Genomic DNA, 14,204 nt, shown 5'->3' on the forward strand with positions numbered 1-14,204 from the left:
TTTGGACAGATCTCTATTAAATGTCATGTGCTACAATCGTTAGGACTATTAATAGATGTTGCTCTGTCTATCTATCCATTTACATCGCTGGAAATTACCATGCCCTTTCATAGTACGCCTGTGAAATGCTCACTGCTTTTCTATTGGTATGTGTGCAGTTCAAGCTCTGCAAGGTGAGGTCTGTTCAGTTTGGCCAGAAAGGCATCCCCTACCTAAACACCTACGACGACCGCACCATTTGCTACCCCGACCCTCTCATCAAGGCCAACGACACCATCAAGATCGATCTGGAGACCAACAAGATCATGGACTTCATCAAATTGTATTTGCCCTTTCATGGACTTCATCAAGTTATATACTTAGTTAGGCTCAATGTTAGCACAAACAGTTGATGAGCAAGTTTAAATTTAGAGTACACTTATGTATGAGTTATTTGACAATGCTTATTTATGAGATATTGAATGTTATTTATCTATATTATATTAATTATAATGTTATTAAATATATGTGTATGTATTTTTCTCTTTTAAATTATTATAATGTGATAATTGAAGAATATACTGCCAAGTAAGTCGTTTCAAATCTTAATAAGGCATTCCTCAAAACGTCTAATATCAGTCTCCTAAATAAGACGGTTTTTAAAACGTCCAATATCAGTCTCCTAAATAAGATTGTTTTTCTGTTGCGAGTGTCTATTATTATAGGCTATTCCAGTCAGTTTGATAAATACTTTATTGACTTATAATGTTCGTATTTTTGACAGTTCTTTCAAAGAAGTGTCTTAAACAAAACCTAATGTAAGACGGTTTATTGGACAAAATGACGTAACAAATTCCTTTTTAGACGGTTATAAATTTAAAAAATGTCTTATTTAATATCTTTTAAGACGGTTTATAACCATCTTAAAAATGGAACATCTTTTGCGACTACATCAAATTTGGACACATCATAAGCGTCTTAATAACTAAAAATTAACCGTCTCATATAACACGATTTGTAGTAGTGTACCATCTCTCTCCGTCTCCCCCATCGCACGAGGTCTGCACCCTCCTGCTCGCCATTGGCCCATCTCGACTCCCTCGCTGCCATCCAAAGCCTGCGCGCGAAGCCGAGAACGAGGGAGAGATGCTGGTGGCCCTCGTCAGCGGCAGTACGTGACCATTCACTCCGTCAGCGTGCTCCATCTCTGATCCCTAAATCCTCCTTTAGGATTTGCATTCAGTGCAAGCACAGGTGAGCCCGCCCCGATCCACTCCTTCTCCTCTTCCCTCGGTGGATCTGGATTCGAGTACCCCTTTCACTCTCACATTCAAATCCATGGCATCGTCGACTGGACACACAGGGGGACAGTCCTGACCTTACCGTCGCCTGGATCTCTACCAGTCACTTCCCGATCAGATTCCAGCAGCGCCAACGAAGTCGGTCATAACTTGCTAGATCCGAGTGCTTTTCTGAGTTCCTTTGTGTCCAAGGGCAGGAAGAAGATCGTCAAACAGGGTTCCTTCAACACCTTCTACGCCAAGGAGTACCGCGCCACGCTCGAGTTCTACTGGGCGCCCTTCCTCGTCGAGTCCAACTCTAACAACCCCAACTTCCACAATATCAAGGAACGAATCATCAGTCCCGAGCGGATCGAGGCGCACGCCAAACACTGGAAGGATGTTGACTACCTCATCTTCAACACCTACATCTGGTGGATGAACAACGCCGACATCAAAGTCGGGTCAACACCTACATCTCACCCCCTGACTGGGAATGTGTAACTTCTTTCTCTGTGTCTTTTCTGAAATCAAGCGATGGGATCGTGTTCTGAAATCGCTGGATCCATTTTTGCAGGAGACCCAATTTGAGGTACTGGTCTAACAACGATGAGGTTCCCAGGATTGAGGCATATGACTGTGTGTTCAAGACATGGTCTGATTGGCTCAATGACAATATCGATCCTACCCGAACGTCCGTCTTCATGACGATTTCTCCTCGTAACCTCAGGTGACCGAAAGCTACTGCAATTATATTTCCGTTTCCCCTTCTTCTATATGGTACGAGTAATGGTGGTTCACTGCGGACTTTGGTTGATTCATTCCTTGCAATGCAACCTTGAATGTGGACCACTGTCAGTTCAATTGGGCACCATACATAGGCTTGATTGAAGGGGTTGTTAAGTCCAAATTGCCTTCTAGAGAAGCAACCTTCCTCCTTTTCTATTTAGCAGGGCACGGTGTCATTGTCCACTCAACCAAACTATATGGTCGACCAATCAATGAATAAAGCTTAGTTGTTAGGTTGGTTCATGGCCCACAAGGAAAACGATTTCTTAACTTATGGGTCTGGCTGTTAAAATTCTTGCATGGATACAAAATCCAAATCTAATCCAATTTGGTACCATGGTACATAGATGGTACTAATCTTTAGTTAAGAGTTCAGAGTTTTGTGTATTTGCAAAATTAAAGATGAATAGATCAATTTATATATTATGAGTTAGCTTCGATCGACAAAACTGTGTGCTTATATTTGTAGGTAAGGGCATGGTACTAATATGGCATGTTGTGTTTAGTGGAAACCTCCCTATCTTGAGGTTTCTTCTTGATCATGGTGATGATCTCCATGAAGAAGGAAGCCTAGAAGGTCATGACAGGTTCACCGTTCTTCATACAACTACAAAGAAAGATATAATTGTGTAGACTCATATTTTCTATTGTTTATGTTGCTTATTCTGTTAGTCAATAAATCTGCATGCAATTTTTTGTTTAGAACTATTTTTATTTGTTTCCTTCATGTTATGAATAGATCAATTTATATATTATGAGTTAGCTTCGGTCGACAAAATTGTGTGCTTATATTTGCAGGTAAGAGCATGGTACTAATATGGCATGTTGTGTTTAGTGGAAACCTCCCTATCTTGAGGTTTCTTCTTGATCATGGTGATGATCTCCATGAAGAAGGCAGCCTAGAAGGTCATGACAGGTTCACCATTCTTCATACAACTACAAAGAAAGATATAATTGTGTAGACTCATATTTTCTATTGTTTATGTTGCTTATTCTGTTAGTCAATAAATCTGCATGCAAATTTTTGTTTAGAACTATTTTTATTTGTTTCCTTCATGTTATATGGTTGGCATTTGCAAGCAGTAAGCCCCAAAGAAAGTGATTGTTATTTATTTGTTTCCTTCATGTTCCAGGGAATCACAAACACTGTAGGCGCGGTGCTAGGAATTGTAGGCGTTGCACTCACATGCTTTCTTCTTGATTCAACTCATTCTTGGAGTGTACGACATCAACCCATCTTCATAATCTATATTGCATTTTATGAATCACTCTGATCACCATAATGGTACTGCTTTGTGTGCAGATATCACTCTTTGCGCCTTCTATCTTCTTTTACTTAACAAGTACTATTGTATGGTTGGCAATTTGGCATTTGCAAGCAGTAAGTGAAAGTCACCTAGAGGGGGTGGATAGGCGAAATCTGAAATTTACAACTTTAAACACACACTACAAGCCAGGATTAGCGTTAGAATGAATATTAAGTTCGGGAGAGAGAGGGGAAAACAAATCAACCAAGAAATAATGCAGATGAACATAGTGAATTGTTTTACTGAGGTTAAAGAACCTAATCCCCGTTGAGGTGGTCACAAAGACCGGGTCTCTTTCAACCCTTTCCCTCTCTCAAACGTTCACTTAGACCGAGTGAGGCTTCTTCCTTAATCTCACGGGTCACTTAGACCCCGCAAGGATCACCACACAATTGGTGTCTCTTGCCTCGCTTACAAAGCACTTGAGAGTAAGAAGTGAGAAAGAAAAGAAAGCCAAGCCAAGTAAACAAGAGCAACAAAGAAACACAAATGATCCTTTCACAAGTTCTAATAAGCTAGAGTTGAATCGAGAACTTTGAGTGGATTGATCACTTGAATTGTGTCTTTGGAGTGGAGTTTATTGCTCTTGTATTGAATGCAATGTGTTGAATACTTGGATGGTTGGAGTGGAGGTGGTAGAGGGGTATTTATAGCCCTCAACCACCAAACAACCATTGGGGGTGGCTGCTGTCGATGGGCGCACCGGACAGTCCGGTGCGCCAGCCATGTCACCCAACCGTTAGGGTTCTGGCGCTTTTCACCGTTGGAGCTTTGTCTTCTAGTGGCACCGGACAGTCCGGTGCCGCACCGGACAGGTACTGTTCACTGTCCGATGAGCCTCTGACGACTGCTCTGTTCTGCTGTGCACTGTTTGCGCACTGTAGCTCTGGAAATCAGCTTTTGCAGTGGACCGTTGCGCGAAGGAGCCGTTGCTCCGCTGGTGCACCGGACAGTCCGGTGGCGTACTGGACAGTCCGGTGAATTATAGCGGAGCGGCGCTGGAGAAACCCGAGACTGCCGAGTTTGATCCTGTACGGTCCTGGTGCACCGGACAGTCCAGTGCGCCAGACTAGGGAACCCTTGGTTCTTTTGCTCCTTTCTTTTTGAACCCTAACTTTGATCTTTTATTGGTTTGTGTTGAACCTTTATGCACCTGTGGAATATATAATCTAGAGCAAACTAGTTAGTCCAATTATTTATGTTGGGCATTCAACCACCAAAATCATTTATAGGAAAAGGTTAAACCCTATTTCCCTTTCAATCTCCCCTTTTTGGTGATTGATGCCAACACAAACCAAAGCAAATATATAAGTGCAGAATTGAACTAGTTTGCATAGGGTAAGTGCATAGGATACTTAGAATTAAACCAATTTATACTTTTACTGGATATGCATGGTTGCTTTCTTTTATTTTAACATTTTGGACCACATTTCCACCACTTGTTTTGTTTTTGCAAATTCTTTTGGAAAATCTTTTCAAAGTCTTTTTGCAAATAGTCAAAGGTATATGAATAAGATTTCGAGAAGCATTTTCAAGATTTGAAATTTTCTCCACCTGTTTCTAATGCTTTTCTTTTGACTTAAACAAAACTCCCCCTGAATGAAATTCTCCTCTTAGCTTTCAAGAGGGTTTTAATAGATATCAATTGGAAATATATGTAGATGCTAATTTTGAAAATATACCAATTGAAAATCATACCAATTTGAAATATATCAATTTTTTTGAAAGGTGGTGGTGCAGTCCTTTTGCTTTGGGCTAATACTTTCTCCCCCTTTGGCATTAATCGCCAAAAACAGAGAGTTTTGTGAGCCCTTTGAACTTTCTCCCCATTGGTATAAGTAAACAAGAGTGAAGGATTATACCAATTTGGAGTGCGCAGTAACGACGAAGGATAAAAGATACTGGTAGAGTGGAGTGGAAGCCTTGTCTTCGCCGAAGACTCCATTTCCCTCTCAATCTACGACTTAGCATAGAAATACACTTGAAAACCCATTAGTCGTAGACATAAAAGAGATATGATCAAAGGTATATAAATGAGCTATGTGTGCAAAGTTTCAATCAATGTTCCGAGAATCAAGTATATTTAGCTCATTCCTAAGTTTGCTAAAAGTTTTCTCATCTAATGGTTTGGTAAAGATATCGGCTAATTGTTCTTTGGTGCTAACATAAGCGATCTCGATATCCCCCCTTTGTTGGTGATCCCTCAAAAAGTGGTACCGAATGTCTATGTGCTTAGTGCGGCTGTGTTCGACGGGATTATCCGCCATGCGGATTGCACTCTCATTGTCACATAGGAGAGGAACTTTGGTCAATTTGTAGCCATAGTCCCTGAGGGTTTGCCTCATCCAAAGCAATTGAGCGCAACTATGGTCTATGGCAATATACTCGGCTTCGACGGTAGAAAGAGCTACTGAGTTTTGTTTGTTTGAAGCCGAAGACACCAGAGATCTTCCCAGAAACTGACAAGTTCCTGATGTGCTCTTCCTATCAATTTTACACCCTGCCCAATCAGCATCTGAATATCCTATTAAATCAAAGGTGGATCCTTTGGGGTACCAAAGTCCAAAATTAGGAGTATAAACTAAATATCTCATGATTCTTTTCACGGCCCTAAGGTGAACTTCCTTAGGATCGGCTTAGAACCTTGCACACATGCATACGGATAGCATAATATCCGATCGAGATGCACATAAATAGAGTAAAGATCCTATCATCGATCGGTATACCTTTTGATATACGAACTTACCTCCCGTGTCGAGGTCGAGATGCCCATTTGTTCCCATGGGTGTCTTGATGGGTTTGGCATCCTTCATTCCAAACTTGGTAAGTATGTCTTGTGTGTACTTTGTTTGGCTGATGAAGGTGCCATCTTGGAGTTGCTTGACTTGAAATCCTAGAAAATACTTCCACTCCCCCATCATAGACATCTCGAATTTTTGAATCATGATCCTACTAAACTCTTCACAAGTTGATTTGTTAGTAGACCCAAATATGATATCATCAACATAAATTTGGCATACAAACAAATCTTTTGCAATTGTTTTAGAAAAGAGAGTAGGATCGTCTTACCGACTTTGAAGCCATTAGTGATAAGAAAATCTTGTAGGCATTCATACCATGCTCTTGGGGCTTGCTTGAGCCCATAAAGCGCCTTTGAGAGTTTATACACATGGTTAGGGTACTCACTATCTTCAAAGCCAGGAGGTTGCTCAACATAGACCTCTTCCTTGATTGGTCCATTGAGGAAGGCACTTTTCACGTCCATTTGATAAAGCTTAAAGCCATGGTAAGTAGCATAGGCAAGTAATATGCAAATTGACTCAAGCCTAGCTACGGGTGCATAAGTTTCATAAAAGTCCAAACCTTCGACTTGTGAATAACCCTTGACCACAAGTCGGGCTTTGTTCCTTGTCACCACACCATGCTCATCTTGCTTATTGCAGAATACCCACTTGGTTCCTACAACATTTTGGTTAGGACATGGAACTAAATGCCATACCTCATTCCTTATGAAGTTGTTGAGTTCCTCTTGCATTGCTAGCACCCAATCCAAATCTCTTAGAGCATCCTCCACCCTGTATGGCTCATTAGAGGACACAAAAGAGTAATGTTCACAAAAGTGAGCGACTCGAGATTGAGTAGTTACCCCCTTATGAATATCACCAAGAATGGAGTTGACAGGGTGATCTCTTTGAATTGCTTGGTGGACTCTTGGGTGTGGAGGTCTTTGACCCTGTATTTCTTGATCATATTCCTTGTCTTCATCAACTTCATCTCCCCCTTGATCATGGTCCTCCTCTTGGTGTGGCTCATCCTCTTGATCTTCATCTTCATTGTCTTGAGCCTGATCCTCATCTTGAGTTGGAGGGGATGCTTGAATGGAAGATGACAGTTGATCTTGTGCTTGTGTAGGCTCTTCGGAGTCCTTAGGACACACATCCCCGATGGACATGTTCCTTAGCGCGACGCACGGAGCCTCTTCATCATCTAACTCATCAAGATCAACTTGCTCTACTTGAGAGCCATTAGTCTCATCAAACACAATGTCACAAGAAACCTCAACTAATCTAGTGGATTTGTTGAAGACTATATGCCCTTGTGTTTGAGTCATAACCAAGTAAAAACCCTTCTACAGCCTTAGGAGCAAATTTAGATTTTCTACCTCTTTTAACAAGAATAAAACATTTGCTACCAAAGGCTCTAAAATATGAAAGATTGGGATTTTTACCGGTGAGGAGTTCGTATGATGTCTTCTTGAGAATTTGGTGAAGGTAGAGCCGGTTGATGGAGTAGCAGGCGGTGTTAATTGCCTCAACCCAAAACCAATCCGGAGTCTTGTACTCATCAAGCATGGTTCTTGCCATGCCCAATAGAGTTATACTCTTCCTCTCCACTACACCATTTTGTTGAGGTGTGTAGGGAGAAGAGAACTCATGCTTGATGCCCTCCTCCTCAAGAAAGCCTTCAATTTGAGAGTTCTTGAACTCTGTCCCGTTGTCGCTTCTTATTTTCTTGATTCTTAATCCGAACTCATTTTGAGCCCGTCTCAAGAATCCCCTTAAAGTCTCTTGGGTTTGTGATTTTTCCTGCAAAAAGAACACCCAAGTGAAGCAAGAATAATCATCCACAATTACAAGACAATACTTACTCTCGTCGATGCTTATGTAAGCGATCGGGCCGAATAAATCCATGTGGAGTAGCTCAAGCGGCCTGTCGGTCATCATGATGTTCTTGTGTGGATGGTGGGTACCAACTTGCTTTCCTGCTTGACATGTACTACAAACCCTGTTTTTCTCAAAATGAACATTGGTTAGTCCCAAAATGTGTTCTCCCTTTAGAAGTTTATGAAGATTCTTCATCCCAATATGGGCTAGTCGGAGATGCCAGAGCCAACCCATATTAGTCTTAACAATTAAGCAAGTATCGATTTCAGCTTTGTTAAAATCAACTAAGTATAGCTGACCCTCTAATAGTCCCTTAAATGCTACTGAATCATCACTTCTTCTAAAGACAGTAACACCTAAATCCGTAAAAAGACAGTTGTAGCCCATTTTGCATAATTGAGAAATAGAAAGCAAATTGTAATCTAAAGAATCTACAAGAAAAACATTGGAAATAGAATGGTTAGGTGATATAGCAATTTTACCAAGTCCTTTGACCAAACCTTGATTTTCATCCCCGAATGTGATTGCTCTTTGGGGATCTTCGTTTTTCTCATAGGAGGAGAACATCCTTTTCTACCCTGTCATGTGGTTTGTGCATCCGCTATCAATTATCCAACTTGAGCCCCCAGATGCATAAACCTGCAAAACAATTTAGGCCTTGTTCATAGGTACCCAAACAGTCTTGGGTCCTTTGATGTTAGAAACAAGCACCTTGGGTACCCAAACACAAGTCTTGGAGCCCTTGTGTTTGCCTCCAACATATTTGGCAACTATTTTGCCTGATTTGTTAGTAAGCACATAAGAAGCATCAAAAGTCTTAAATGAAATATTAGGTTCACTTGATGCAGTAGAAGTTTTCTTTTTAGGTATTTTATCATGTGTAGAATACCTAGAGCTAGATGCCTCATTCTTATACATAAAAGCATGGTGAGAAACAAAATGAGACTTCTTAGCATGAACTCTCCTAATTTTGTGTTCGGGATAACCAGCAGGATATAAAATATAGCCCTCGTTATCCTGAACCATGGGAGCCTTGCCCTTAACAAAATTGGATAATCTTTTAGGGGCATTTAGCTTGACATTGCTTCCCTGTTGGAAACCATTGCCATCCTTGATGCCAGGGCGTCTCCCACTATAGAGCATGCTTCTAGCAAATTTAATTTTTTCATTTTCAATTTCATGCACATTGATTTTAGTAGTTAGTTGAGCTATATGATCATTTTGTTGTTTAATTAAAGCAAGGTGATCATGAATAGCATCAATATTAACATCTCTACATCTAGTACAAATGGCAACATGCTCAACAGTAGATGTAGAGGGTTTGCAAGCATTTAATTCATCTATCTTAGCATGTAATATGGCATTTTCATCTCTAAGATAGGAAATTGAATCATTGCAAACATTTAAATCTTTAGCCTTAGAAATTAAACTATCATTTTCAGTTCTAAGGCTAGAAATTGATTCATTTAATTTATCAATCTTAGTAATTAAACTAGCATTCTCATTTCTAAGATTGGTAATTGAATCATCACAAGCATTTAACTTTTCAACCTTAGTAATTAAACTAGCGTTTCCAGCTTTAAGGTTGGAAATAGTGTCATGGCAAATGCTAAGCTCTTTAGTCAAGTTTTCACATTTTTCTAACCCCTGAGCATAAGCATTTTTAACTTTAACATGCTTTTTGTTTTCCTTAATAAGGAATTCTTCTTGGCTATCCAAGAGTTCATCCTTCTCATGAATAGCACCTATCAATTCATTCAATTTTTCTTTCTATTGCATGTTAAGGTTGGCAAAAAGGGTAAGCAAATTATCCTCATCTTCACTAGAGCTACCCTCATCACTAGATGTTGTATATTTGGTGGAGGCTCTAAATTTTACCTTCTTCCTTTTGCCGTCCTTTGCCATGAGGCACTTGTGGCCGATGTTGGGAAAGAGGAGACCCTTGTTGACGGTGATGTTGGCAGCATCCTGGTCGGTGGAGCTCTCGTCGGAGTCCCATTCTCGAACATACGTGGGCATCGCCACCCTTCTTCTTGTAGTATTTCTTCTTTTCCTTCCTCTTTCCCTTCTTGTCGTCGCCCCTGTCACTATCACTTGACATAGTACATTTAGCTATAAAGTGACTGGGCTTACCACATTTGTAGCACACCCTTTTGGAGCGGGGTTTGTAGTCCTTCCCCCTCCTTTTCTTGAGGATTTGGCGAAAGCTCTTAATGATAAGCCCCATTTCCTCGTTGTCGAGCTTGGAGGTGTCGATGGGGAGCCTACTTGATGTAGACTCTTCTTTCTTCTCTTCCATCGCTTTGAATGCGACGGGTTGCACCTCGGGTGTGGAGGTGCCGCCTTGCTCCAAGTTGACGATTTGTTTGGAGCCTTTGATCATCAATTCAAAGCTCACAAACTTTCCTATTACCTCCTCGGGAGACATTAGCTTATATCTAGGATCACCATGTATTAATTGAACTTGTGTAGGATTGCGAAAAACGAGTGATCTTAGAATAACCTTGACCATTTCATGGTCATCCCATTTGGTGCTCCCGAGGTTGCGCACTTGATTCACCAAGGTCTTGAGCCGGTTGTACATAGCTTGTGGCTCCTCTCCTTGGTTGAGGACGAAACGACCAAGCTCCCCCTTGATTGTCTCCCGTTTGGTGACCTTGGTCACCTCATCTCCTTCGTGCGTGGTCTTGAGCACGTCCCAAATCTCCTTGGCGCTCTTCAACCCTTGCACTTTATTATACTCCTCTTGACATAGAGAGGCGAGGAGTATAGTAGTGGCTTGGGAGTTGAAGTGCCGGATTTGGGCAACCTCGTCCGAATCATAATCTTCGTCCCCTACATTAGGTACCTGCGCTCCAAACTGAACAATGTCCCAAATACTTGCGTGGAGTGAGGTTAGATGATGCCTCATTTTATCACTCCACATACAATAATCTTCACCATCAAAACATGGTGGCTTGCCTAATGGAACGGAAAGTAATGGAGTCCGCTTAGAAATACGGGGATAACGAAGTGGCATCTTACTATACTTCTTGCGCTCATGGCACTTAGAAGTGACGGATGCCACGTCGGAGCCGAATGTGGAGGGCGACGAAGAATCGGTCTCGTAGTAGACCAATTTCTTCATCTTCTTCTTCTTGTCGCCACTCCAATGCGACTTAATGCTGGGAGGTGATTCCTCCCTTCCTTTGGAGCCGGACTCCCTTTATGGAGCCTTCCCGTGGCTTGTGGCTTTATCGCCGGTTTCCATCTCCCTCTCGGCGGATCCTCCCGACATCACTTCGAGTGGTTAGACTCTAAATGAAGTACCGAGCTCCGATACCAATTGAAAGTCGCCTAGAGGGGGTGGATAGGCGAAATCTGAAATTTACAACTTTAAACACACACTACAAGCCGGGGTTAGCGTTAGAATGAATATTAAGTCCGGGAGAGAGAGGGGAAAACAAATCAACCAAGAAATAATGCGGATGAACACTGTGACTTGTTTTACCGAGGTTCGGTTCTAAAGAACCTAATCCCCGTTGAGGTGGTCACAAAGACTGGGTCTCTTTCAACCCTTTCCCTCTCTCAAACGGTCACTTAGACCGAGTGAGGCTTCTTCCTTAATCTCACGGGTCACTTAGACCCCGCAAGGATCACCACACAATTGGTGTCTCTTGACTCGCTTACAAAGTACTTGAGAGTAAGAAGTGAGAAAGAAAAGAAATCCAAGCCAAGCAAACAAGAGCAACAAAAAAACACAAATGATTTTTTCACAAGTTCTAATGCACTAGAGTTGAATCGAGAACTTTGTGTGGATCGATCACTTGAATTGTGTTTTTGGAGTGGAGTCTATAGCTCTTGTATTGAATGCAATGTGTTGAATGCTTGGATGGTTGGAGTGGAGGTGGTTGAGGGGTATTTATAGCCCTCAACCACCAAACAACCATTGGGGGTTGCTGCTGTCGATGGGCGCACCGGACACTGTCCAGTGCGCCAGCCACATCACCCAACCGTTAGGGTTCTGGCGCTTTTGACCGTTGGAGCTTTGTCTTCTAGTGGCACCGGACAGGTACTGTTCACTGTCCGGTGCGCCTCTGACGACTGCTCTGATCTACCGCGCACTGTTTGCGCACTGTAGCTCTGGAAATCAGCTTTTGCAGTCGACCGTTGCGTGAAGGAGCCATTGCTCCGCTGGTGCACCGGACAGTCCGGTGGCGCACCGGACAGTCCAGTGGCGCACCGGACAGTCCGGTGAATTATAGCGGAGCAGCGCTGGAGAAACCCGAGACTGCCGAGTTTGATCCTGTACGGTCCTGGTGCACCGGACACTGTCCGGTGGCACACTGGAAAGTTCGGTGCGCCAGACCAGGGAACCCTTGGTTCTTTTGCTCCTTTCTTTTTGAACCCTAACTTTAATCTTTTATTGGTTTGTGTTGAACCTTTATGCACCTGTGGAATATATAATCTAGAGCAAACTAGTTAGTCCAATTATTTATGTTGGGCATTCAACCACCAAAATCATTTATAGGAAAAGGTTAAACCCTATTTCCCTTTCAGTAAGCCCCAGGATTTTTCCAAGTCAGGACCTGAGTTTGAGCCGTGAATCGTGATGTATGGTACTCCTCTGCACATAAGAACCTAAACATTAATTTGATGTGCATCTAACAATTAGGTTCTTCATTCTTAATACTACATAGGTCATATTTTTAGATTCCAACCTATATGTTTAGTTGCAGGTCAAGCCGCTTAATAAAATAGGTTTTGTTGTGTCTAGAGTATCACTAACCATCAAATTGATTCCTGAGCTCATTGTTCTGAGACTTCAGAACTGCAATTTTCATTCCAAGCTCATGGATTTGTAACGAAGATACATTGTTAGAAGTTCATCGAAGATACATTGTTAGAAGTTCATCTCCTTTTACAGGGGCATATTAGCATCTTAGGAAGTCAAATTTTATGTTGGTCTGCCAGTTGTGGGCAACTGGGCATGTCTTGTTACTTGTTAGTAACATTGCTCTAATTGAAGTGTGGCTCGTATTATATATGCGCATAGTATGCTATTTGATTTGCAGTGTTGGATAGTGTTTGAATCTTTTGTATTTGAAATGCTTATTTCCATCAAGTAACATGGTGAAAATAATGGTTCTTTCTTTCCAGGTCAAAATGAGAATTTTGATGGGAGAATCTATGCTCTTTCTGCTGGTTACTATGATGCATACTACAAACGAGCACAACAGGTAATTGCAGAGTAGTGGTATCCAATTCAACATTTGTATTTAATTATCTTATGGCACAGTTCAGTGCCACCAAAAGTAGTAAAATACACACATTGTAGTATGTGAGGACACAACGTTTTCGAAGACGTGGCATTCAATGTTTGTTTTTAATTATCTTACTACTACACAAATTGATGCCACTGAAAGTAGGTACTAAAGTACAGGCACTATAGTATGTTAGGACACTGGTTAAGCAAAGCTTCAAAGATGCTTTGGAAAGATACGACATTCTAATCTCACCAGCTGCGCCGTCAGCAGCCTACAAGATAGGTATGTTACAATCTGCTCGTAAGTATGACCCCTTCCCTAGTCTATTTAGGGTTGATAGCTCAATTCTTTTTGGTAGGTGAAAAGATAAATGACCCGTTAGCCATGTATTCAGGAGATATCATGACGGTATTTGATACTTTGCTGTCTTTTGTTGATTTCACTTTTCTCTTTGCACTCTGTTCCAAAGTGCCTGCTGACATGGAATTCTTTGCGATATGGTACTCATTTTGTGAAGTTTTATCTCATGATAGAAATACATGAAGGGGTTGCAAATTTGCTGACTTATGTAGGTGAATGTTAATTTGGCCGGGCTTCTTGCATCAGTTGTGCCTTGTGGATTTGTTGAAGGTGGAGCTGCAGGGCTCCTAGTGGGACTCCAGATTATGGGATCTCCATTTTGTGAGGTAAAAGTTATGGTGCTGCTTACATTTAGAACTGGAGATTGCTCCACGTTTCTGCAGGGCTCCTCGTTGAATTCAGGCGTAGGTTTGGTGATTTCCATAATGGACCTTGTGTTGGATTGCTATTTGCTTTTCTCTACAGTTGTGAAACTTAGCTCTGTATTTAAATTGTCAACAATAGAAGTAGCTTGGTATGTTCATCTATGATACAATTTAGGAGTAGTTTGTTGTTGAATTTTTAGGTTGCAACAATTAT

The 14,204-nt window shown here is 41.6% G+C and overlaps 1 long non-coding RNA gene across 1 annotated transcript; it reads left to right on the plus strand.

Annotated features, from left to right (window-relative positions):
- Positions 1-13,443: 13,443 nt before the first annotated feature.
- Positions 13,444-13,881, plus strand: LOC109940185 (uncharacterized). The gene is made up of 3 exons (XR_002262769.2): positions 13,444-13,547; positions 13,624-13,673; positions 13,838-13,881. It is a non-coding gene; the product is annotated as an uncharacterized lncRNA (long non-coding RNA).
- Positions 13,882-14,204: the final 323 nt, after the last annotated feature.

The sequence above is a fragment of the Zea mays genome, chromosome 6 (genome assembly GCF_902167145.1).
Source record: "Zea mays cultivar B73 chromosome 6, Zm-B73-REFERENCE-NAM-5.0, whole genome shotgun sequence".
NCBI lineage: Eukaryota > Viridiplantae > Streptophyta > Magnoliopsida > Poales > Poaceae > Zea > Zea mays.